Below are 25886 nucleotides of genomic sequence, written 5' to 3'. Positions count from 1 at the left end.
TGTTATCTCGGAGATTCCCTTAATCTTAACATCCTTTCTGATCCTCTTGCTCTATAAATGTAGCTGCAAAACTGTCATCGGTGTCTTTCTTCTTCCTCACTTCCTCTTTCCCTGCCCCCCGAAATTCTTTACCAAAACCTCCCCACAAAAGAAGAAAAGTTTAACCTACCAGGTCAGATGTTCCTTGTTTCAGACACTGAAAACAAATTTATTTGCTGTGTTTGACAGTTATCTTATCATAGATTTCAATCCAACTGAGATTAATGGTTTGACCTTACTATGACATCCAAACTACTCCCATTCGTACCGGAATGTCTTAGAGCAAGGTGTTGTAGGGCTTTCAAACTGTTATGAGTTGCAGTATACTTCAGCTGAAGACAAATCTAGGGTTACTATATTTGTGAAGGCAAAAGAAGGCACATAACCCCACCCACACTCCACCCATTTTCTTTGCCCCCTTTCCCATCCTCTGTACCCTTTTAGTGCTTCTCTCTCTCATCCTTTCTCAAACCATTCTCCCCCATGGGTGTTTCTCCCTCTCCCTCCTTTCACCTGTGGGTGTTTTCTTTCTATCTCTCTCCTTCCAAACCCACTGCAGGTGCCCCTCTTTCTCCTTCCAACCTCCTCTCCTGCTGTTTCTGTCTCTCCCCTACCATCCAGCACTACCCTAATTCATGCTCTTTTCTGCAGCACTCTCTTCTTTCCATAATGCTTCTCCAGTCCTCCCTCCCTCCATGCTGTTTCTCCAGCCCCCCTCCCTCCTTCCCTATGCTGTTTCTCCAGCCCCTCTCCATGCTGTTTTTCCCCTCCTCCGACTCCCCCACCAACTTCCTCCCTGGGCTCAGCCATTGTAATTGAATCTTTGGGCAGCCGGCGGCAGCAATGAGGTAAGCCTGTTATCGCTGGCCTGTCCTGGAAACTACCTCTCTGCAAGTCCCACCTATGTGGGAACAGGAAATCAATGCAGAGAGGCGGCTTCCAGGGCAGGCCAGTGGTAGCAGGCTTACCTTGTTGCAGTTGCCGGCTGCCCGAAGATTCAATTACAGCAGCTGGGCCTGGGAAGAGCCTGCTAAACTTGGACAGGCTTCCTCATTTTTAAAAAAATGTCCGGATACCCGGATAGTCCTTGAAAAAGAGGATATGTCCAGGTTTTCCCAGCTGTCTGGTAACCCTAGGCAAATCCAAAAGTAGGTGAAGATCAGCTAAGGAAAGGCACAGGATATCCTCCTCAGGGCTGAGTAGCAAGTCCTCCTTGCAAGAGACAGAGCAGGTACTCTGTTATAAAGCCCCATGGCAAAGAGGACTCTTTTCGATGCCTTGTCCAGTAAATTTGAGCTACTTTTTATAGGTCATGGTATTTCTATATGCAGCTGAGAATGGCTCTTGAAAGCTCCTTAATAAATCTAATCTAATCTTCATTTTATATACTGAATCTACTCCCTAAGGAGTTCGACTCGGTTTACAGTTCGTTAAAAAAATGAAAAATAACAAGTAAAAACTGTGGGATAAAAACAGAAATTGGTTAGATTAGATGGATGAAAAAAGTATGTTGAATTGCTTAAAATTACTATACGACACCTAAAATCAAATTAACTATTGTGAAAACAACCAGGTTTTTAAACTTGAAATAATTGATCTACCAGTCTTAGAGAATCTGGAAGTCCATTCCAAATTCTCACCAATTTAAAAGTAAAAGATTTACTAAGCTTCCCAGTGAATTTAATACCTTTCAGAGAAGAAAATGCTAATTTGTGAATTCCCCTCTAGAAGTTAAGAGCAGAGTGGAGGAGTAGCCAGCTAAGAGCCTGGAAGCAAAAGTTCAAATCCTGTGTCTTCCACTAATGTTCCTTGTGATTTCACTCTCTATTATATCAGGAATGACTTAGATTGTACAGTCCTGTAGTCAGGGAAGTAAATTATGTACCTAAAAGTAAACTTGTCTTGAGCTCAGATTTAGAAAAGGTAATTAAATCTAAATCCAAGATCTCAATTCAAAGTGTGATGAACTCAGAGGAATGTAGTCATATATATGACAGCTAATTGGATTCTAACAATGGATGCAGTATATTACACCTGATAAGCTTATTGATAGCTGGAATGCAGGCTTATGATTAAATTAAGATGACTGGCAATTTGTCTGACAAAATTTGAGGTTCTTTTTAGACTATTTGCACAGAAGTACAGTTTTCTAGCTTGCTTTACCAAAATAGGCCATAGGATCTGAGTTACAGGGTACATATTTGCATATCTAGATGTGTCCACCTGCACAGATGTTCTGGGAAGAGGGGAGACTCAATCACAAGAATGATAAGATCGCTTTTGCCACTGTTGCCCAAATTAAGTTTATCGAGTAACTGGGATTCAGTCTCAGTACCTAGTGATATAAAGAAGCTAGTTTCGATGCATGCAGCAAGATTTGTAATATCATTGCCTGACATGGGGCATTTTTGAAAAAAAGTCTAAGACCAACTTGGATGTTTCCAGCTGAACATCCAAAATTGGAGGTACAAAAATGGCCATTTTTGAATGGCAAACTTCTGGACGTCCAAATATAATCTTTTTTAATCATCTACTTAGATATCTTGGCCACCGGGATATTTAGGCTGCCAGAACATCTAACTTTACACCCCATTTTCAGTCAGAAAAACATCCAGGTTGAAAACGTGCTAATACTGGCCATTTGAATGTGGGTAGAGCCAGCACAGTAATGGACTGGCCACATAGACATCCCGACAGAACAATGGGACACCTTAGAGGGCACTGATGTGAACTTCACATAAAGGGTGCCAGCTGTATACCTCACCATAAACCACTTATAATTTAGGGAGAGCCCCCCCCCAACCTACTCAAAACCTAGTGTATCCTGTGTACCATCCCAACAGCACTTATGGCTGCAGGTGGCCTCTATTTGGCAGTATAGAGGGTTAGAATAGCTTATGGACCTGGGTCTTCCTCTCTATGATTCATTAGCTCACCCACTGAGCTACTAAAGATACCTGTGTGCAGCTCTACTAGGCTTCCCCATACCAGATGTTGCTGTTTTAGAGCCAGGTATGTACCTTTTTGTTCTAATTTTTGTCTGGTGGGTCAGTGAACACTAGGGGAGTGTGGGGGTGTCTTACCTTGATGCATGTAGTGGTCATCTGGTTAGTTTTAGCACCTTTGTGGCACTTAGACCCTTCTAAAATAGGTCTAGTTCCAAACATATAAGTTCCATCTAGGACGTCTTTCAAAATGTTTGATTTGAGACTGCCCAAAGCTCATCCATAACACACCTCTAGACGTACAGAGGCTGGAACACCTCGCTAGACGTACATAAAGATGGTTTCGATTAGCAGCACTTGGAAGTCCTGACGATTAGAACGTTCAAGTGGCAATTTAGGATGCTTTTTGGACGTCTGTTTTTTGTGTTGTTTTTTAAATTATGAGCCTGATAGCTTTATGAAGAACCAAGCTTCATACAATAGCATTATTAGAAATATTTACATATGTTTATGTAAATTGTTTATGTTTATGTAAATTGTTCATTTAATATCTTGCTAGTGCAACAGGTCATAGTGGCTTACAATCATAAATCGGAAGAAAAGGAACGCCAAAGTTAAAAGTAAAGTAATACAATAAAACTATAAAATATTTGTTATAAAAATACCTATATGGGACCAGGAGAGTCGCATTAACTTACCGGCAGACGATATCCTTTTGTATTTAGACAGTGCTCATCTCCACTTGCCATTGGCCCTTACTATTGTACAGGCCTTTGGGACCATCTTGGGCCTTCGTGTAAACTGTGCCAAATCGGAGCTGCTAACCCTTGGCTTCTGCGACGCATGAACCTTGGCACGACGATCTCCCTACCCCCCTGTCCGGAAACCTATGCGCTATTTGAGTGTTTACTTGAGTGTCCAACCTACACGTATGTACCGCTACAATGTTCTTAACCATATAGAGATCATCTGAGCCCTCTGTATAAAATAGAAGGACTTGCTGCTTTCTCTCTGGGGCCGGGTGCCTAAACTCTTGTATCCCTTGCAAACTGTTCCCTTGTGGATTATTGTTAAAGATGAAAGAGCTTTTAACTCCATCCTGCTATCCTTCATCTGGCATAACAAGGTGGCTCGGATTAGTCGTCAAACCTTGACTCTGGACGTACGGCTGGGTGGTTTGAATCTCCCGGATATTCGATCATATAATGTGGCATCTCTGATGCGATTTGTACACAAGGGCATTACTGGAGACCACAAGTTCTCCCCTGCAGATGACTGCGTGGTGTGCTCCCCATGCCTTTACCTCCTTGCTGCATGTGCCGCTGCGGAATGTTTTGGGGGCTGGCCCCAAAGTTTCAATTTCTGCGCCCGCTGCGGCTGGTGTGGAGGTGGAGACAGCAACAATACCCCAGGGCCTCTCCTTTCCTCCCTTTAGTGGGGAATGCTGATTTCATACCGGGAGTGGGTGACTGAGGGTTTCGGTTGTGGCAGTCCCAGGGCTGTGTCAGCTTGCGGTATCTCGCCGAGGGGGGCATGGAATCTTTCCCCACCTTTGCCCAATTGCAGTCTCGTTGGTTGCTCCCTGCTACTCAGTTTTGGGCCTACTTAAAAGTCAGACATTACTACTCCTCTTTGGTACGCCTTTGGGAAGGATGGATGCACAATTGATGTTGGTACCCCCACAGATGAATAGGCTGGCCATGTGGTTCAGAGTCCTTAAGCTTGCTCCGGCGGTTCCGTACTTGGAGCGTGTGGCGGACCTCTGGTCTAAGGATTTGGCAGCTGTCTATGACAGAGCTCAATTTTTGGATCTTTTTGCTAATATTTCCCTCCTAGTGGGGTCTACCGACCTTAGAGAAACGCAATTTAAAATCTTGCACCGGGCCTACATTTCCTGAGATCGGGGTAAAGCAGTGGGTCTTTGGGAGGACGCCACTTGTTCTCATTGCCAGAAGGCCGTGGGCACCCTGGTCTATATGTTCTTGGATTGCCCTCACGTGGCAGTTTGGCTTCGGGTTCTTCCCTTTTTGGATGACTTGGTTGGGCAATGGGTGCCCCGGGATTATGGCAAACTATTACTGGCATTGTTATTGTTTGTTTGTATTATTTCTGCACAGCATCTACTCGCTGGGGTTCCTGCATATGTTCTTTCATGGTTGAGCGTTACTGCTGTCCTCACGGGACTGCCTGTTTTGTTATTTGTTCATTCATACTGTTGTGCTGTAGCCTATGTTTCCTTGTTATAGTACTGCCTGCTCTTTCAATAATTTTTTTTTTTTTTAAATAAAAATACTTATATATATACCTGCATTTCTATTCAGTTAAACCCAAAGAAACATTAAAAACATTCCTAAAAATATAAGTTTTCAGTAGGGATTTAAACTTTGGAAAAGACTTCTCAATTTGAATAAAATAAGGAAGATTATTCCAAAAGAAAGAAGAAATAAAAAAAAGTACCTTGATGTTCTTGTAGAGTCATAATGGGCAAATTTCAGAGATGGAAGAACTAGCCTAATAGAATCAAGAGACCATAATAGGTGAGCAGGAGTATTGATATGGAAAGATAACAAAATATAGAGCTCATATTGGAGATAGATATCAGCACTGAGGACATATGGGTTGAGACTATATACTGGATATCAAACCAGAATAATTATCTTTGTAAAATTATGCACAGCATTATATTGCACGTGATATGTTCGACTTGTTGGTTCATCTGAAAAGAAAAAATTTGCAATAAAACCCACATAGTCACAAAATAAAGGTTACTCTCAGTTCCTCAGTTCCACAATGCTAAAGGTTCCATGCAGGGATTTTTAGCACTGACAAGCTCAATGACTCATGTGCCACCATTTCCATCAATGACTCCCTCAACTCAACTGAAGCCAAACAATCATTGGTGCCAAAAACTTGTCTTATCTCAATACTTTACGTGTTCAAGATCTGGGGAACATACAACAATGGAATATCTTCAATCAACGTGTTGAAAACCATGGTCTTCAGGCATAACAATGAGTTTACTGCTTGAGATAATACCAAAATTCTCCTTCACAGCCATCACAGAATTTTTTTGCTTAAAATTTGGAAAAAAAACCCAAACCCTTTTATAGTGCTAGTAGATATGCACAGTGTTTGTTGTATGATGGTGAGAAGTATCCAGGTACAATGTTCCTTCCCTACAGAATATACTATTTGAGCGAGTACCTGAGGCATTGGGATATAAAGTGACATGTGTCCATGGGAAAAGCTAGCTTCCCTGTTCTAAGCCCATTTCTTTAACCACCAAGCTACTTTCTGTCCAAAATCATTGCTTATTCTCTCTTCTCTATTTTGGTGGCTGCCAGAGAAAGAGACACCTGCAAATATTTTACCTAGATACAGTTAAGTCATGATACTTGACTTATTCAAGTTCAAGTTCATCTTTATTTGATACATCATCAGGGGATGTGCCATCTAGGCAGTTTACAATAATAAAAAAATAATTGGTAAAGTTAGAAAACTGGAACACAAATCTTCAATGAGTAAGGAAAAGATATAAATAAGGAAAGGAGATACTGCAATTGTAACAAACTCAGTGTCATAGCATGGGCATCCCCAGCAAAATCCCTAACCTGTAGCCCCAAAAGGCAGCTGGAAAAGGCACGTCTTAAGGGCCACTTTAAATTGTTGCTATTTAGATAGCAGTCATAAATATAAGAGAAGATAACTTCATAAAGTAGGAGCAATAGCATTAAACATAGTATTACAGAAGGAATCTAGAAAAAATCTGGTAAAAAGCAGGAACTGATAGATGGTAGACGTCACTACATAGACCAGAGGTGAAGAAGAATCACTTGACCATTGTTCTTACTCATTTCAACCCTTGTCCAGGGGTACCTCACCTATTTTGCATTTGTTTGAAAAACATCAAGAGTTCTGTTTACCCAACAGGAAGAAAGGGAGTCATGATATAATATCTTTGACTTATTATGGTATATCTATGCCTTGAAAGAATCCGTGGCAATCCTCATCTATGGACTCTTTCAAGAACTGCAGAAATAAATATGATAGACCTATGTCTTCTTATGCTGATGGCAAGAAAGCTGGTCCTAACATACAAGAAGCCTTTTAGGGAGTACATTCCAGAGTGTGGGGACTATTCCGGAGAAGACTTGCTGGCAGGTATCACATTGTGTGACGTCCTTTGGAGAGGATGTGGTTAGGGATATTCCTTGGGAGGACTTTAGTGACCTTGAAGTGTGTAGAGGGAGATCCTGTTCAAGTACTCTGAGCCATTTCCTTTGAGGGCTTTGAAGATCAGACAAAGCTAAATGCACTAAAATCTCTGATCGTCACTAAACCAGTTTGGTTTAGCAACCGATCATATTTGCCGACCTTATGCACAAAATAGCTCACCTTGTGGTTGTACAATTTCTGATTCTGGCATGCAAATGAGGTCATTAATATTAAAACCAGCCATCTGATCGATGGCCTAAACTTGCATGTTAGAATCAGATTGGTACTACTGACCTGGAAAACCTGTTTTTCATTTTTTCTATGGGCACAGATGTTGTGACCATAAAAAAAAGGCCTGCTGTGCCACCCCCCCCCCCCCAGACGGATGACCCCCAGTACCAAAATAGAGGCAGGAGGGATGCCCACTCCCTCCTGTCACTGCAACCCTTTCCTGGCACCAGCTGAATCCGCCCCCTGCACTTCAATAGAAATCAGCAGGAGGGAAGCTCACTCCCTCCTGTTGCTGCTGCTGCAAACCTCCCAGCCGAACATACCACCCCTCCCCCTTGGCCAGGCTCCTCCAATCAACACCTCTCCCCACTCCCTTTCCTTAAAAAGAAAAAAATCAGCAGGGGGAATGCCCATTCCCTTCTGTCACCAGATGCCCCCTGAACCTCCCTTATAACTCAAAACTACATATCAGGAGGGATGCCCAGTCCCTCCTGCTTGCAGGCCCGCCATTCCAAAATGGAGGTCCTTCCCCTTGCTGATGCATCCTGGAATGCATGGAGAGGGGTCTAAGGCCCTGATTGTCTCAAATGCCTAAGGTCCCTCCCAGGAGTGAGTTGAGGGGGGTAAGTTTGTCAGGGTATTGCAGTGGCGGCAAGAGGGAGTGAATATCCTTCCTGCTGATTTCTATTGAAGTAACAGGGGGGCTGTTTGGCTGGAGCGGGGGAGTTCTCAACAGCAGGAGGAAGTATACATCCCTCTTGGCTTTATTTTGGTACTGGGGTTTTTAGGGGGTGGGGGTTTGCACTTTTATGGGGATAGATGTGCATGTGTAACATGCAACTCTGTGCCCATTTTTTTTTTTTTAAAGGCATCCTGCCCTGAACAGCTGAGCAGCAGGAGGCTGCTTTGGGGCTTCCCCTGCAGCTCATCTGTTCAGGATTCTCTGTGTATGGGCTGAGCCAGTTTTCCAACAACTGGTGGGGTGGGATTAGGGCAGACATCCAACTCGACTCATTTGCATGGGAAGCCTTTTGAACATGGATCACTGTTTGGAAATTGGACAAAAAAATTGGCCAACAGCGACCTACAAAGTCTTAACGACCGTGCATCTAGCCCAGAGTTGTAAAATTTAGCTCTGTATTGTACTAGTAGCCAGAGAAATTTTGCAAAAATGTTTTGACATGGGCACTTCACTTACAGCCTTCTATTAGTCTTGCTGCAGCATTGCAAATCAATTGGATCCGTTGTAGACCTTTGTAGTCTAATCAATGTAGAGTGCATTACAATAATCCAATCTTGATGTTATCATGCCATGCACAACTGAAACAAGATTTGCCTTCCCAATGTAAGGAGAGGCTGCATAGTTGTCGCAAATGACAGAAACAACTCTTGAAGGCTTCTTAGATTTGGGGGATCGGAGTAAGTGTTAAATCTAGCTGTATTCCAAGGTTCTTGATTTTTAAAGAGTATTTTCCTAAAGAGATTTTGATGTCAGGAATGTGCCCTTTTGTGTTGGAGACCCATAGAAGCTCAGTTTTACTTGGGTTCAGGCAAAGTTGGTTTTTCTTGGCCCGTTCTTGAACTGATGTTACAGGTAGTCTTTCAGGACTGTGGATAAATCAAGTTCGATGGGTATGAGAAGCTGCAAGTCATCCATATAGATCAGTGGTTCTCAACCCTATCCTAGGGGACCCCCCCAGCCAGTTGGGTTTTCAGGATATCCCTAATGAATATGCATGAGAGAGATTTGCATATAATGGAGGAGACTGGCTGGGGGTCCCCCAGGACAGGGTTGAGAACCACTGATATAGATGTAGAACTGAGTGTCTGTCCATTGACCGAATCAGCTTGGCTAATGGCTTGAAGTAGATATTGAATAGAATAAGTGATCGTAGCGATCCTTGTGGTACCTCCACAGGTCAGTGCCCATGGTGGTGATGAGGTGCTGCCAAACAGTATGGACTGTTTCTGCCAGACTTACTAGCATCATAATATGATCAATAGTATCAAAAGCTGCTGATAAATCTAGCCGTATTAGCTCATGAAACCTTCCTATGGATTCAGCTGAACTGAAATCATTGTGAAAAGTTTTCTTAATAACAACTTCAATCAGTGTACCCTCTAAGCCAGGGATCTCAAAGTCCCTCCTTGAGGGCCGCAATCCAGTCGGGTTTTCAGGATTTCACCAATGAATATGCATTAAAAGCAGTGCATGCACATATATCTCATGCATATTCATTTGGAAAATCCTGAAAACCTGACTGGATTGTGGCCCTGAAAGAGGGACTTTGAGACCCCCTTCTCTAAGCCATATGGGATTCTTCTACCTCTTCCTGCCATTGGTAGTGCTGTTTCAATATCGCAGGTAAGTTCTATAGGACTTCAGAGGATCTGCCTGTCCCTAGTGATTGAAAGCACAGTATTGAAGCATTAACACCCCTGCTGGCAGGAATGCAGTTGCAGGCTTCCTGCTCAGCTTCAAGAGAACATTGACTTTAACCAAAAGAGTAAGTGAGCTGCATGTGCTTGTCTCTTATTCTGTCTATCTGCAACTTTTTCACAATAAGGTGATTCTCTGAACCCACCCAAACATAATATGGAGACTCTTAATTTCTGTTCTGGATTCTATTCATTGTGATTTTGATTGTAGATCTGAATTTTTGATGGTTACCTTAGATATTGCTGCTGCATTTGACACAGTTAATCTTCACTTGCTTTTAACTCAATTACAGGCCCATGGGATTTCTGGTCAAGTGCTGAAATGGTTTACTTTCTTTTTGGAGACAGGAAAGTAACTAACAGTTGGTCCTGACACATCTGACTGGATAGAAATTCAGTCTGGGGTACCTTAAGGCTCACTGCTCTTAGATTTATTGTTTATACATAGCTCCTTTATGTAAAGTGCTTAGTTGTCTAGATGTTAGTTACTGTTTGTATGCTAATGACTTATAATTTTACTTTCCAGTTATCAGCGAATAAACTAAAATTGAATGCATCAAAGATGCAGGTTCTTTTCTTATCAGGCTTAAATACTCTAATTTTCCTGATTCATTCTGTTTTGATGGATTTGACATTCCTCTCTTAAGAGAAATGCAGTATCTCAGAATTGCTTTGGATTTTTAAATTTTTTTTTATTCATGAAGTCCTATCTTAAAGGAGTTGTTGAACATGTATTTTTCAAATTGAAATCTTTACAATACCTATATGATTTGTCGAGTAATTTTTGGACTGTGGTCCAACCCTATGTTTTTTTGTTCAATTATTGCAATGCTTTGTTCTGGGGACTTCCTATATGGTTACTTTGGCCCCAATTCTATAAAAACGGCACCTATGTTCTATAAAAACATAGGTACCGAGTAACATGGCACATAGCGCACGTCACTTGTAAGTTAAGCACCTTTTATAGAATTATGCTTAGTGGTGCCTAAAGTGGACTTAGGCACCATTTAGGCATCCAGATCTTAGGGACACATTATTTATTATGTCAGAGTTTTCTTGGGCTACATACTGGTACCTAAGTCCAGAACAGGCATCTACATGCCAAACATGCCCACGTTCTGCCCCAACCGTACCTACTTTCTGGTAGGCACCTTGGACTAAGCATCTACCCAGTGGCATAGTGAAAGGCTCCTGGGGCGGTGGCGCCCCTTCCCTACCCTCTTCTCCACCGCCTCCACACACTCCTTCCTTGCCCCTCCTGCCAAACGCATGTGCGCGTACGCCACTTCCCTTCCCTTATACCTCTATAACATTCCTGTCACGAGCACCAATCCCCATCCTACTATTGCACTAGCATCGGCTCTTCCTCTGACGTTACTTCCTAGGTGCAGGTCCAGGAAGTGTTGTCAGAGGAAAAGCTGATGCTGGCATGACAGCAGGGTGGGGGTTGCTGCTTGCACCAGGAACGTTACAGAGGTAGGTGGAAGGAAAGCAGTGCGTGCACGTGGCAGTGGGGGGAGGGGCGGAGAGGAGAACTGGTGCCTGCACTCTCACCAAGATGGTGCCCATGGAGGACCGCCCCACCCCCTTACTCTGCCACTGTATCTACATGAAAGTGATAAATGCCACTACTCTAGGTGCCTATTTATCTAGGCTCCTACCATCCAATTAGTTTTAATTTAAGCCAATTATGGAGGTAGTAATTGCTTATCGGTGCCAGTTAAGCTTTTTAAATAATTAAGGGCTCTGTGGGCTGGCGAGGTAAATGCTCCGATGCTCATAGGAATTCTATGAGCATTGGAGCATTTACCTCTCTGGCCCAATTTGAAGCTGTATTCTTGGGATTAAAGGTTGCGGCAGTGGCATCCTATGCCACATGTGCTTGCCACTCCAAGTTGTGCCACAGTATGGAGGCAGTTGCCAGATGGGATCACCAATTTCTAATATCTGGTGTGGGCTATTTAGTAGATGCTCTTCATGATCTATTCAGAGTATTGAGCAAGGTTTCTGCATACACTATTTCCACCCACAGAATGTTGTGGATCAGACAGTGGGTGGAAGACACAGCTCCCAAGGCGATATTGAGCAAACTGCATTTAAAGGACAATTGCTTTTTGGGAAAGTTCTGGATGATCTCATTGCCAGCATACAGGATTGTAAACCAGCTGAGAACCCCCAGGGGGTCAGGTCAAGGTAATTTTCATAGCTCCAGACTCTAAAACAGGGGTGTCCAACCTTTTGGCTTCCCTGGGCCACATTGACCAAAAAAAATGTTTCTGGGGCCACGCAAACACTGCAGCAAGACACAGGAGGGAGCCAGAAAGACGATAAACACCCGGGGGCAGCAGCCCTCTACCGGGGCTGCACAAAATACTTCACGGGGCCACAGGTTGGACACCCCTGCTCTAGAACATGGAAATGCAAGAATTTCTAGTACCTCAGACTTCAGAGTCTTCCGAAGTTGCTCATGAAGGGCCCAATCGCCCTGGAGGAGCCAGACTGTTTTCGTCTTACAGCATGGCTCTTGAGCATGCAGCCTTAACATTCAAGGCTATTCAGATGTGGCAATTGTTTCTTAGAACTTAAAAGGGTGGCAGTCAACCTTAGCTGCCTATGCGAAGGCCTGGAAGTGTTTCCAGGTCTGGTGCGCACAGAGGAGTTCGGACCCAATCACAGCCCTGATTTCCATAGTGCTAGCATTCCTGCAGGAAGGGCTAGGCCTGGTGGTCAGCTCCCTGAAAATTCAGGTAGTGGGTATTTTGTGTTTCCAAACTAAGGTTTACAAAAACGCCTTGACCGCACATCCAGATGTGAGTAGATTCCTGAATGAAGCATTACGCCTGAGCCCATGAGTAAGGCAGCCTTTTCCTATGTAGAGTCTTAACCTGGTCCTGTGGGAGCTCAACAAAGCTTAGTATGAACCTCATTGATGGATCTCGCTGTCAAAATGGTGTTTTCAGTGGTGATCATTTCAGCTCAACATGTGTCTGAACTGCAGGCATTATCATGCAGAGAACCCTGTCTCAGAATTTTGGAGTTGGGAGTAGTACTTCATACAGTACCTTCTTTCTTACCTAAGGTAGTCTAGTCCTTTCATGTTAACCAGTAAGTCTGGTTGCCTGCCTTTACACCCTTGGGGTCTAAGAAGAGCGACAAGGTCCTGAGATTGCTGGATATTTGCAGAGTATTACTGCAAGAACTGGAGATGACAAATCAGTTTTGCCTGTCCAATCACCTCTGTGTGCTAGCAGGTGCGGCCCATAGGGGCTGCCCAACTTCAGTGGCTACCATTTTCAGATGGATCCATATGGCCATTTCTTTAGCCTACATCGAAAGTGAGAAGGGTGCAGCAGTATCCTTGAAGGCGCATTCCACTAGAGGTGTGGCTTCCTCATGGGCAGAGTCGAGAGCGGTGTCTCCTGAAGAAATTTGTAGAGCGGCTATATGGTCCTCCCTCCATATTTCACAAAAGTTACAGGGTAGACATAGCAGTCAGATTGGATTCCGCATTTGGATCATCTGTCCTTTCAGCAAGCTCATTTGTCTTGCTCTAGATTTCGGGGACTGCTTTGATACATCCCGATGGTTCAGAAGAGATGATAAGAGACATTTAAATGCCTACTTGGCATGAGTCGAGACTCATTTCAATTGAAAGGAAGCTCTGGAATAAGAGGGCATAGGATGAAGTTAAACAGTGATAGGCTCCGGAGTAATCAAAGAAAATACTTTTTTACAGAAAGGGTGGTAGATGTGTGGAAAAATCTCCCGGAAGAAGTGGTGGAAACACAGACTGTCTGAATTCAAGAAGGTGTGGGGTAGGCACGTGGGATCTTTCAGAGAGAGAAAGAGATAATGGTTACTATGGATGGGCAGACTAGATGGGCTATTTTGACCTTTATCTGCCATCATGTTTCTATGAATGTGTCTGTTGCACTGGAAGGAAAGATTAGTTACTTACCTCAGTAATCTTTCTAGTAGAGAGGCACATCATTCTTGAATCTAGGGAGTACTCCTTTTACTCCAAACGGTTAGTGCAGGTTGCATTCAGGTAGGTGACTTGTTTATTTTCACCTAGGTATGTGTTATAATGGGTTCAGTTTCAATTGTTATATATTTTTGTGATATGAGCAGGACATGTCTTTTGGGGAGTATCCCTGTACTCCTCCCTCTTATGTTTCCTCTGTAGGGCTGTCCATCTGCTTTGATACAAACTGAGGAACTGGAGCACAGCCTGGAGAGATGGGAGGTGGAATAAAATATTCTAATGAGGTTCTTTACAAATTCTCATGGGAACTTAAAGGTTCAGGAATGATGTGCCTGTTTACTAGAAAGAAGATTATCAAGATGAGTACCTAATCTTTCCTTTAATTTCTGGTGCCTCTCGTTATGATCACGTGTCTCTGAAATTAAAACAATTACACTAGCTTTGCATTCTATGCCGAATTTGCTTTAAAATTATAACTTTAATTTTTCAAGTGAAATTCTGTAGTGTATGGGTGCCACTCTTAATTTTATACACCCAACACAAACCCCGAGGTCCATAGACAATTGCTTGCATCATTTAAACATACTGGAATACAGAGTTCTCTTTTTGTCACAGGCTAAAGCTTTGGAACACATTGCCTTAGTTTACTTATGAATTAGTGCTGCTTACCTTTCAAAATCAGTAGAAAGTATTTATTTCCAACAATCTTATTGTTGATGTTAGCATAATCGTAATTTTGATTATTACCAATTTGTAGTTTTTTTGTGTGTGTATTTTAATGATGTATGTTGTTTGTAAGTCATCTAGATGTGGAGATAGTTATTAAAAAAAAAAAAAAAACCCACAACTTTTATTCTGCACTAAAACATAGACAGAACGTTCCTTAGCTATGAGTTGTTTAATTTGTGTGGCTGTTTCATTCTGCTGGTTCATGGAGAAAGGAATTTGCATACCTGTAACAGGAGTACTCTTTAAACAGAAGGATAAACTAGGAACACAGTGCCTCCCGTCCAGGGAAGTGGATTTCTAAGCTCTTCAATAGACTGAAACAAAAAACTGGTGAGGTAGCATCAGCATAAGAAGTCCTTCTACTCTACATTAGTGCTGTTAGATGGTGCCACCTAGCCAAGGCTCTGATTGATTGATTTTAAAATTTTCTATACCGTTTAAAACTAAGCGGTTTACATGAATTATATACATAAATTATAAAAGAACATAATAAAACAAGCAAATATGGAACTGACAGAGCTGGCTGTCCCAGGACTATTAATTATTCCTGTTTATAATATTGCTGAGATTTGTGTACCCTTGGATCATCAGTTTATCTTCTACTGCATGGCCAGGTGCCAGATTTCCAGTTGCATTTCTGATAAGTGCTTAGCTTCCTGTAAGCAGTCCTGCAAGGTGTTTTTTCCTTGTAAAGTCTATGACGTTTTGTGTACTGTATACCTTATTTGTGAGAGGCCCCTGAAACCTGCCTATGCTTCCTTGTTCTCTGCAGCTCTAAAATTTATTAGATTATTGTGTAAATAAGGACAGTATGAGGGGGAAAATAAAATTCAGAGATTGATTCAGGCAGTGTCAACATCGCTCTGAAGGTGAGTGGGAGATGGTTAGTCTTTTTTTTTTTTCTTTATCTCTTTGCAGTCTCGGGAAGGGCTTCAAATAGATTATTTTGAAATTAGCAGGGTTTCTCGTGACCTGCAGTTCTGTTTTGTTTTGCGTTTTTTTTAACCACCAGAGGACTTTATATACCAGCAGCTCAGAGCTTTCACTAACAGTACTTTACTCATCAGTATTTATTTATTTTTCTATCCCGTTCTCCTCAATGAGAACTATTTATTACTCTGTTCCTTGCTAGCATCAATAACTAACATTATGCTAACTGGATATCTAAACATGGGCTTCAAACAGTTCTGCATTTTTTTAACAGACTTGCTGGATTAGGAATCCAGTGTTTATTTTAGCAAGCCTCAGGTATGTAGGACATGAGCAATACTGAGGGCTAGATTCACCAAACCCCTCTTATCTTTCCGATCCGTGGCCGAGTCTTCCCAGCCGACCGATTCAGTAACCCTCAACATGCAAATTATTTTGATCGGAGCCACGCCCCACAGCGACCATCTTCTTTGCCTGTAGATGGTCTGCGCATGCATAGATGGTACCAAAGAAACAGGAACAGATGACTTTTCTGTCCTGCAGGTCTAGTTCAGACCCTAACTGGCTGGCAATGCTGGGGAGGGGAGGTTAGTACTGGAGCTGCATCGCTTACTGTTTACCAAAACCGCCAACCATCTGACAGCCTTTGCTGGCATAAACAGACAGGGGGACGAGCACAGCCTGTGGTTTTAACCCGCGGATTTAAAGCGGGGCTGCACTGTGGCGTGTTCTGGAACAGAACATAAAACGCCATAGTGCAACCCCGCTTTAAACCCGTAGGCTCACACTGCAGAGAAAGGCGGCAGAGAGCAGAAGAGTTGGGGCTCTTGCCGTCAGAGCCCAGAGACCATGGCATGTGGCAGCGGCTCCAAAGCCGTAGTCGGTGAGGGGGAGAGAGGGGAAGCACAAGTCAGGAAAATGGGCTCGGGCTTTTTCGGGGACATTAACATAACCAACGGAGAGTAGGTGGCGGTGAATCTGGAGTCGCAGAAGGCCATGCACCCGCAGCTGCTCTACAAAAGCAAACTCTATGGGGAAGGGCGGTAGAGAGCAGGAAATGACGTGAGCGACTGGTCCTCAGCAGTCTCTTGGTTTTGGATCGGCCAGCCCAGTTGGTGTGCCTGAATTTATTTAGTGAATCGAGGCCCATCCTACTCTGCATGCCGTTTCTCCTCATTTGCATGTGCGGATCAAATCAGGTGCAGATACGCTCGGGAGGAAAGTTAGTGAATCAAGTCGGGGGTCGCAAAGTGGTCGTGACATGATCGGTGGGCTTAGTGAATCTAGCCCTACGTAACTGCAGGGTGATTGGCTGCATTTTATCAGAGACAGGCTGATCCAGTCCTGGTTTTACCCCCATGTATGCAGTATGTATGTATGTATGTATGAAATTATCAGCAGTGACTGGTCACCTGCAAGGAAAGAGAATCTTCATTTCCTGTTCCCAAAAATAAAATTTAAAAAAAAAGGGGGAAAAAAACAAAGAAAAATAAGATAATACCTTTTATATTGGACTATCAAAACATTTTTATTTCTTCCTCAGGTCACAACATTGTAAGCAAATGATGACAATATTAGAATATATATATATGAGTAAAGCATAAAAGCATTTCACTGACAAGAAAAAAAGGTAGGGATGGAAGTGTTGGGGAGGAGAGTGGAGAAACAAGGAGAGGTAGATGAGTGATCAGAAGGTGACAAAGCAGTATAATTTTTTGATTTACGTATAAAGTGGTAGGAAATACAGATCTCATAAGTTAGTAAAAAAATTTTTCAGTTAGTTCAATAGAAGTATCAACTTTAAAGTGGACTAACATGGCAACCACCCTATTTTATTTCACAAAAGCAGCAGAACTACAAATTAATGCATACCTTGGGTTAAATTCAGGCCTTTGTGCTACTGGGTGATGTTACTGATATACTTTTTTTTTTTTATCAGAGCAATCCTCATTTGAAACAGCCTTAGGATAAGCAACTTCTTGTGATTTGCTCCATCATGATGATCCACTTCTTCGATGGTGAAAGGTAGCCTAGTTGCTGTCTGCTTTACTATTTGAAATCTCCAGTATAATTATTGTCACTCAAAAATCCTTAAACTTGAAGAGCTTGCAAGTGGGTGCCCTGCTTTGGCTGGATGGAGGACCACTGGTTGCTCTGGGTTAGGCTAAGCATGATTCTGCTGCTGGGATGGCAGCCCCCTGGTTGCAGTTTCCCTGATTTCACATTCTCCTGAACCCTCTGAGCAACAGCAGCAACTCTAAGGACTGTACCTGGAGTATTATATGATGGTGAGGTCCAAGGTGATAGTTTGGGACTGTGCGCATCATTGGGCAGAGGAAGGTGGTTATAGTCCTGGGCCATAAGCTTCACAGGATATAGAACATTAGTGGCTGAGAGTGGTGATAGTCCTGGAGTAGTAGTGGAAAAAAAATGGGATATGGAGGGTGAAGGAATGATTTAACCTGTCACTGAAAAGAACAGTGCTGACTATTCCGCTTGTTATAGTTACCATAAGCTCTATATCTGTACAGATAGAATATCAGGAATTGTTTAGCCTACCTATAGTCTAAATGTTAGAAGTTCATGTATAGAAACATAGAAACATGATGGCAGATAAAGCCCAAATGGTCCATCTAGTCTGCCCATCCGCAGTAACTGTTATCTCTTTCTCTCTCTGAGAGATCCCACATGCCTATCCCAGGCCCTTTTGAATACAGACTCAATCTGTCTCCACCACCTCTTCTGGGAGACTGTTCCATGCATCTACCACCCTTTCTGTATAAAAAATATTTCCTTAGATTACTCCAGAGCCTATCAACTCTTAACTTCATCCTATACCCTCTCATTGCAGAGTTTCCTTTCAAATGAAAGAGACTTGTCTCATGCGCATTTATGTTACGTAGGTATTTAAACGTCTCTATCATATCTCCCCTCTTCCACTTTTCCTCCAAAGTATATAGATTGAGATCTTTAAGTCTGTCCCCATACGCCTTATGATGAAGACCACATACCATTTTAGTAGCCTTCCTCTGGACCAACTCCATCCTTTTTATATCTTTTTGAAGGTGCGGCCTCCAGAATTGTACACAATATTCTAAATGAGGTCTCACCAAAGTCTTATACAGGGGCATCAATATCTCCTTTTTTCTACTAGCCATACCTCTCCCTATGCAACCTAGCATCCTTCTAGCTTTCGCCGTCACTTTTTCAACCTTTTTGGCCAGCTTAAGATCATCACATACAATCACACCCAAGTCCTGCTCTTCACGCCCTAATTTGTACCGTTCTCTCGGATTTTTGCAGCCCAAATGCATGACCTTGCATTTCTTAGCATTAAATTTTAGCTGCTAAATTTTAGACCATTCTTCAAGCTTCGCCAGGTCTTTCGTCATGTTATTCACACCATCCGGTGTGTCTACTCAGTTGCAAATTTTGGTATCATCCACAAAGAGGCAAATCTTACCCGACAACCCTTCAGCAATATCATTAATAAAAATGTTAAAAAGAACAGGCCCATGAACGGAACCGTGAGGCACACCACTGTTAACATCCCTTTCCTCAGAGCGATCTCCATTGATCACTACCCTCTGTCTCCTTCCACTCAACCAGTTTTTGACCCAGCCCATCACTTTGGGACCCATCCCGAGGGCACTCAGTTTATTTATTAAACGTCTGTGTGAACACTGTCAAAGGCTTTGCTAAAACCTAAACACACCACATCTAGCGTACATCCTCAATCAATTCTCTGGTCACCCAGTCAAAGAAATTGATCAGGTTTGTCTGACAAGTCCTACCTTTAATGAATCCATGTTGCCTCCACTCCTGTAATCCACAGAATTCTAGAAACTTGACACGCGCCCCTTCCCTTTTTATCTTCAGCTTTTCGTGGCTGCTTGCATCAGCTTCGGCACTCTCTCTGACGCCATTTCCTAGGCATGGGTCCCGAAAGTGACTTCAGAGAGCGCTGAAGCAGATGCAAGCAGCGACTTTGTGGCTGCTCGTGCCAAAAAGAAAAAGGTATGGGGGAAGGGAAGGGGTGCACATGTGGCGGGGGGGCAGAGAGTAGGAAGGGTGCCAGCGCCCTGAGGAAAATCACGCCTAGGGCGAACTGCCTCCCTCCCCCCCACACCCTCCCTACTACACCACTGCACCTGGATTCCATTGTTACAAAGTCCACTGCACCAATAGCACAGTTACTTACCGTAACAGGTGTTATCTAGGGACAGCAGGCAGCTATTCTCACATGTGGGTGACATAATCCACTGAGCCTGGATGCAGACAGCATAGCAAGCAGACTTGCTTGAAGAAACTCAGAAGTTTCGAGTCTGCCGCACCGTGCTTGCATGAGTGCCTTCCCGCCCAGCACAGGGCACGTCTCCTCAGTTCAAATAGCTAGCAGAGAAGCCAAACAGGGGAGGTGGGTGGGTTGTGAGAATAGCTGCCTGCTGTCCCTGGATAACACCTGTTACGGTAAGTAATTGTGCTTTATCCCTGGACAAACAGACAGCCTATTCTCACAAGTGGGTGACCTCCAAGCTAACCAGAATGGGATGGTAGGAGCGTTGGCAATTCAGGAGAATAAATTTTGTAACACCGCCTGGCCAAAATGGCCATCCCATCTGGAGAAAACATCCAGACAAAAATGAGAGGTGAAAGTATGAACTGAGGACCAGGTGGACGCTTTGCAAATTTCCTCAATAGGAGTGGATCTGAGGAAAGCTACTGAAGCCGCCATAGCTCTGACTTTGTGGGCTGTGACTCGACTCTGTAGATGCAGTCCAGCCTGTGCATAGCAGAAAGAGATACAAGCAGCCATCCAGTTGGAGATGGTTCACTTAGAAATTGGATGTCCCAACTTGTTCAGATTGAAGGAGACAAAATGTTGAGGAGCAGATCTGTGTGGTTTGGTGCGTTCTAAGTAGAAGGCCAAAGCATGCTTACAGTCCAGGGTATGAAGAGTTGATTCTCCAGGATGAGAATGAGGCCTTGGAAAAAAACATTGGAAGTACAATGGATTGATTGAGATGAAATTCTGAAACTACTTTAGCTAATAATTTAGGGATGAGTACGGCGGACCACCTTGTCATGATGGAAAACTGTGAAAGGTGGATCAGCAACTAAAGCTTGCAGCTCACTGACTCTTCGAGCAGATGTGAGGGCAATGAGAAACACCACTTTCCAAGTGAGATATTTCAGATGAGCCGTAGACATTGGTTCAAATGGAGGCTTCATCAACTGAGCAAGAACAACATTGAGATCCCAAACTACTGGAGGCAGTTTGAGAGGAGGTTTGGCATTGAAAGGTCCTTTCATAAATCTGGAAACCACAGGATGAGCAGAAAGGGGTTTCCCTTCAATAGGCTGATAGAAAGCAGCAATTGCACTAAGATGGACTCGAATGAATGTAGACTTTAGGCCAGAGGTAGATAAGTGCAGAAGATAATCTAAGACGGAAGACAAGAAGGTATCTCGAGGCTCCTTGTTGTGAGAGAAGCACCACATAGAAAATCTAGTCCATTTTTGGTGGTAGCATTGTCTAGTGGCAGGTTTTATGGAACCTCTAAAATGTCTTGAACAGGTTGAGAAAACTGAAGGGGAGTTATGTTGAGAGGTACCAAGCTGTCAAGCATAGAGACTGCAGGTTGGGATGAAGTAGAGATCCTTAACTCTGTGTAAGCAGAGATGGAAAAACTAGTAGAAGGTATGGCTCCCTGCTGCTGAGTTGAAGAAGAAGGGAGAACCAGGGTTGCTTGGACCACTGAGGAGCTATTAGAATCATGGTGGCATGATCAGTCTTGAGAATGGAGGGAATACATACAGGAAGAGATCCGTCCATTCCAGAAGGAAAGCATTTGCCTCAAGGCAATGAGGAGAGTATATCCTGGAGCAGAACTGAGGCAGTTTGTGGTTGTGCAAAGAGATCTATCTGAGGAGTTCCCCACTGAGAAAAAATGTGTTGAAGAGGTGAGGAATTGAGTGTCCATTCGTGAGGTTGCAGAAGATGACTCAACTTGTCCACCAGACAGTTTTTCTCTTCTTGAATGTAAACAGCTTTCAGGAAGGTGTTGTGATGGATCGCCCAGTCCCACACTCGTTGAGCTTCCTGACAAAGAGAGAGAGATCCTGTTCCTCCCTGCTTGTTGACGTAGTACAAGACGACGTGATTTTCTGTCCGAATAAGGACTATCTGGTCGTGAAGAAGATGCTGAAAAGCTTTGAGAGCATTGAAGATCGCTCTGAGTTCCAACAGATTGATATGAGACTGACGATCTATGCTGGACCAGTGGCCTTGAGTATGGAGACCGTTGACATGAGCCCCCCAAACGTAGGTCAAGGAATCTGTTGTGAGGACCTTCTGATGAGGGGTTGTCTGAAACAGTAAACCTCTGGAGAGATTGGAAGAGAGCATCCATCAGTGGAGAGAATGTCTCAATGAAGGAGTGACTAATGTGTCAAGAGAGTGGTTCGCAAGCCTGCGCCCACTGAGATGCCAATGTCCACTGAGGAATTCTGAGGTGAAGTCTGGCAAAAGGAGTCACGTGAACGGTCGAAGAAATGTGACCGAGTAGTACCAGCATGTGTCTCGTTGAGAGTGAAGAAAGGGAAGACACTTTGCGGCAAAGCTGAAGGAGAGCATCCAGATGCTGTTGAGGAAGGAATGCTCTGAGTTGCTCCGATGAACTGTAGATTCTGAGAGGGCTGAAGGTGGGATTTGGGGAAGTTAATTTCGAATCCCAAGCTTTGTAGGAGCCATGTAGTCCGTTGGATCACTACAATAACCCCCTGAGATGTTGAATCCTTGATAAGCCAGTTGTCCAGGTAGGGGAATACCTGAAGACCATGGTTCCGCAAAGCTGCTGCCACCACCACTAGGCACTTGGTGAACACTCTGTGAGATGATGGCAAGCCAAAGGGAAGCACTCTGTACTGAAAATGCAGATTCCCCACCGGAAATCTGAGGTACTGACGGGAGGCCAGATCAATGGGGATGCGAGTGTAAGCCTCCTTGAGATCTAGAGAACATAACCAATCGTTCTGATCTAGAAGGGGATAAAGGGATGCCAGGGACAACATGCAAAATTTTTCTTTGACCAAGAATTTGTTGAGAGCCCTGAGATCCAGTATGGGCTGCAGATCGCCTGTCTTCTTCGGAACTAGAAAGTAGGAAGTAACGGGAGTAAAACCCCCTGCTCTGCTGTTCCAAGGGAATTTCCTCGATGGCACAGAGATGAAGCAGAGCTTGAGCTTCCTGAAGAAGGGCAGTCTGGGATGGATTGGAAGAATACTCTCTTGTAGGAAGCTCTGGTGGAATCTGAGTGAAATGAAGAGAGTATCCGTCCCTGATTATTAATAACACCAGAGGTCAGATATAATGGTCTCCCTTAGATGGTAAAAATGATGGAGATGACTTTCGATGGGAAGAGGAGAGGACAGAGGCAGAACAATGCTTTGTTTGAGACAGTCAAAAAGGCTGAGAATCCTTTGGTGCAGCAGAAGGCTGAGGTTTCTGTTGCTTCTGCTGCTGTTGCAGTTTCTTGGGAGGTGCTCGAGTGTAAGGAGCTGCCCTCGGAGGATAACGCCTCTGATAGGATGGAAGAGATCAAGGAGGCTTGGAAGGAGCTGGCTTAGGCTTTGATCTGATGATGGAAGCAAAAGATTTCTCATGCTCAGACAACTTCTTGGTGGCGGCCTCTATCGATTCATCAAAGAGGTCATTGCCTTCTCAAGGAATATTGGCCAGACGATCCTGAATATTGGGATCCATATCAATGGTGCGAAGCCAGGCAAGGCGGCGCATCGCTACTGAGAAAGCAGTGACCTTCGAAGAAAGTTCAGAGGCATCATAAGATGGCTGTTGAAGGTGTAACCTGAGTTGTGCTAAAGTAGCAATGACTTTCTGGAACTCTAAAAGCCTGTGTTGACCAAGGTCTTTAGAAAAACCAGGGAGTTATCAATAAAATACTTGAAATAAGTAGTAAAGATAAAATTATAATTTAAAACCCTGGAGGCCATCATTGAATTTTGATAAAGTCGACGGCCAAACTTGTCCATGATCCTGCCCTCTCTGCCAGGAGGTACGATAGCATAGACCCTGGAAGGATGACTCCTCTTTCAGGAAGATTCCACAAGAAGTTGACTGATTATAGTTGGGAGTTCTCAAAGCCCTTGCAATGTACAGTACTATACCTCAATTCCAACTTGCTTGGAACAGCAGGAATGGCATAAGGAGTCTCCAGGTTTTGTTTGAAAGTCTGAGAAAGAAGCCTGTTAAGAGGAAGTTTGAGAGACTCCGCAGGAGGCTGAGGCAAACCCATCTCCTCTAAATACTCCTTAGAGTATTTAGAACCAGAGTCCCATTTAAGATCCAGGTCCTCAGCCATGTGACGGAGGAAGGAGGAAAAGGACAATTGATGACCTCGAGGCGCCTCAAGTAGAGAATGAAGGTGAGGCCTCTCTGGAGTATTAATATCCTTGCAAATAAACAGACTGGGGCGAGGCACTGGAAGAAGCGGAGCCTTCAGGTTCTGCTATTGGTGTCCTGGATTGAGGAGTTGGAGGCCTCAAAGAGCTGGAAGGCCTGGACGAGGAAGGCTTCTCTCTGGAGGAGGACCTGCGCCTTGATGAGGGCCTCGACCGGCGATCAGAGTGCTGCTTGGAAGCAGATCTCGTGCGAGGTCGAAGAGACTTCGCCCTATGCCTCGAAACGGGCAATGCCTTATGGAAGCTGTATATCGAAGTCCCATATACTCTGTGGTTTGGATCGAGGTATCTCAAAGCACTCCCAAAGACTCAGCTCCTTGTATGAAGTATGAAGATTCCAGATGAGACACTCGCAAAGACTCGACTCCTTGCATAGAGTGTGTAGATTCAGCTCAAGGCACAGGCAAGGACTCAACCTCTTGTGAGACTGCTGAGTGCCCAAGCTGAACTGCAGGAAGCAGAGTTGAGGCAGGACTAAATTTGGTCAGTAACTGAACAAATTCCCACTTTAAAATGGTCTGGATAGGGGAACTGATTATATTGTTGAAAATGTTAATTCCTGACTGGTACTACTGTTTATATTTGCTTCTTACTGCTGGAATAATAAAAATCATTTAAACATAAAATGGTCTGGATGGTAGCCTGCAATTGTGGATCCGAGTCTGAAACTGGACCACTTGCTGAGGCTAAAGGCTCCGAGGATGAAGAGGAAGAATGCTTCGATTTGGAGGAATGATGTTTAGGTATCTTGAGGACCACTGCTGGAACTGTCTGCTGAGGTATCTGACCTGAGGGAAGCTCAGGCGAAGACTTGCCAGATTTACTCAAGGTCGAGGATGTTCCAAACGAGGAAGGTCTGATGAGAGCCGAGGTCAAAGTCGTGGAGGCAGGAGGACACCCTGTAGCAGGCCTGACCAAATCGGAGGTTGAGGCTGGAGTAGGGGTTTCCATACCGAAAATCTTTTCCACTTGAACTCGACAACGTTTGAAGGCTCGAGGTTGAAGGGTAGCACATTGAACACACAACTCCGGGCAATGGTCAAGCCCCAGACACTGAAGGCACCAGCGGTGTGGGTCAGTGAGGGAGATTGCACACTGGCACTGGCTACACTTCTTGAAGCCCATGACTGGCCAGGACATAGAAGGAAAAATAGCCACTGCAAAGTCAAAGCCCGTGGGCTGAGGGTGTACGACAGGTTCCACCATCACTCAACAAAAAAATTTGACTTTTTTTTTTTTAAAACAAAGACCGAAAAAAAAGCACAGCGACACGGTAATAAGAAAATAAAACACAAGCCGCGGTGAGAGAAGGCACGAAGCGAACTAAGTTCAGCGCAGAGCATCAAAAACGGACTTCTCAGCTCCGCGGAAAACTAAGAACTGAGGAGACGCACCCTGTGGTGGGAGGGAAGGCTCTCGCGCATGCGTGGTGCGGTAGACTCAACTTCTGAGTTTCTTCAAGTAAGTTCGCTTGCGAGGCTGTCCGCATCTGGGCTCCGTGGATGTCACCCACATGTGAGAATAGGTTGCCTGCTTGTCCTGGGATAATACTAGGCTATTCCTTATACTTGCTTGTTGCTCTTTTAGAAATGATCATAATTAACAAAGCTGTCATAGAGCCTGGTATCCACTGTCGTTTTCAATTCTTAGGGAGTGGGAGGGTGCCAGTAATCACTGGGAGATGGAGGGGTAGTGTCTTCATCCCTCCAGTGGCCATCTTCTCCATCGGAGTACCTTTTTGTACCCTGGACATGATTGAAAGGTCTAGATTTTTAAAAAGCCCTTTTTAGCTTTGGATATTTCTTCCCATTCCATTATCACTAAAAGGCATCCTAATTTTGGGCCTAGCAGTGAGACAAGTCTGTTCCGCAGAACCTTGCGATTCTACACAG

The 25886-nt window shown here is 43.9% G+C and overlaps 1 protein-coding gene across 4 annotated transcripts in view; it reads left to right on the top strand.

Moving 5' to 3' along the window:
- IQSEC2 (IQ motif and Sec7 domain ArfGEF 2) overlaps positions 1 to 25886 on the top strand; it is a 529618-nt gene that overhangs the window by 305910 nt on the left and 197822 nt on the right. The window lies entirely within an intron of this gene.

Source organism: Geotrypetes seraphini, chromosome 1, assembly GCF_902459505.1.
Source record: "Geotrypetes seraphini chromosome 1, aGeoSer1.1, whole genome shotgun sequence".
NCBI lineage: Eukaryota > Metazoa > Chordata > Amphibia > Gymnophiona > Dermophiidae > Geotrypetes > Geotrypetes seraphini.
This window is presented reverse-complemented; position numbering and strand designations above follow the sequence as displayed.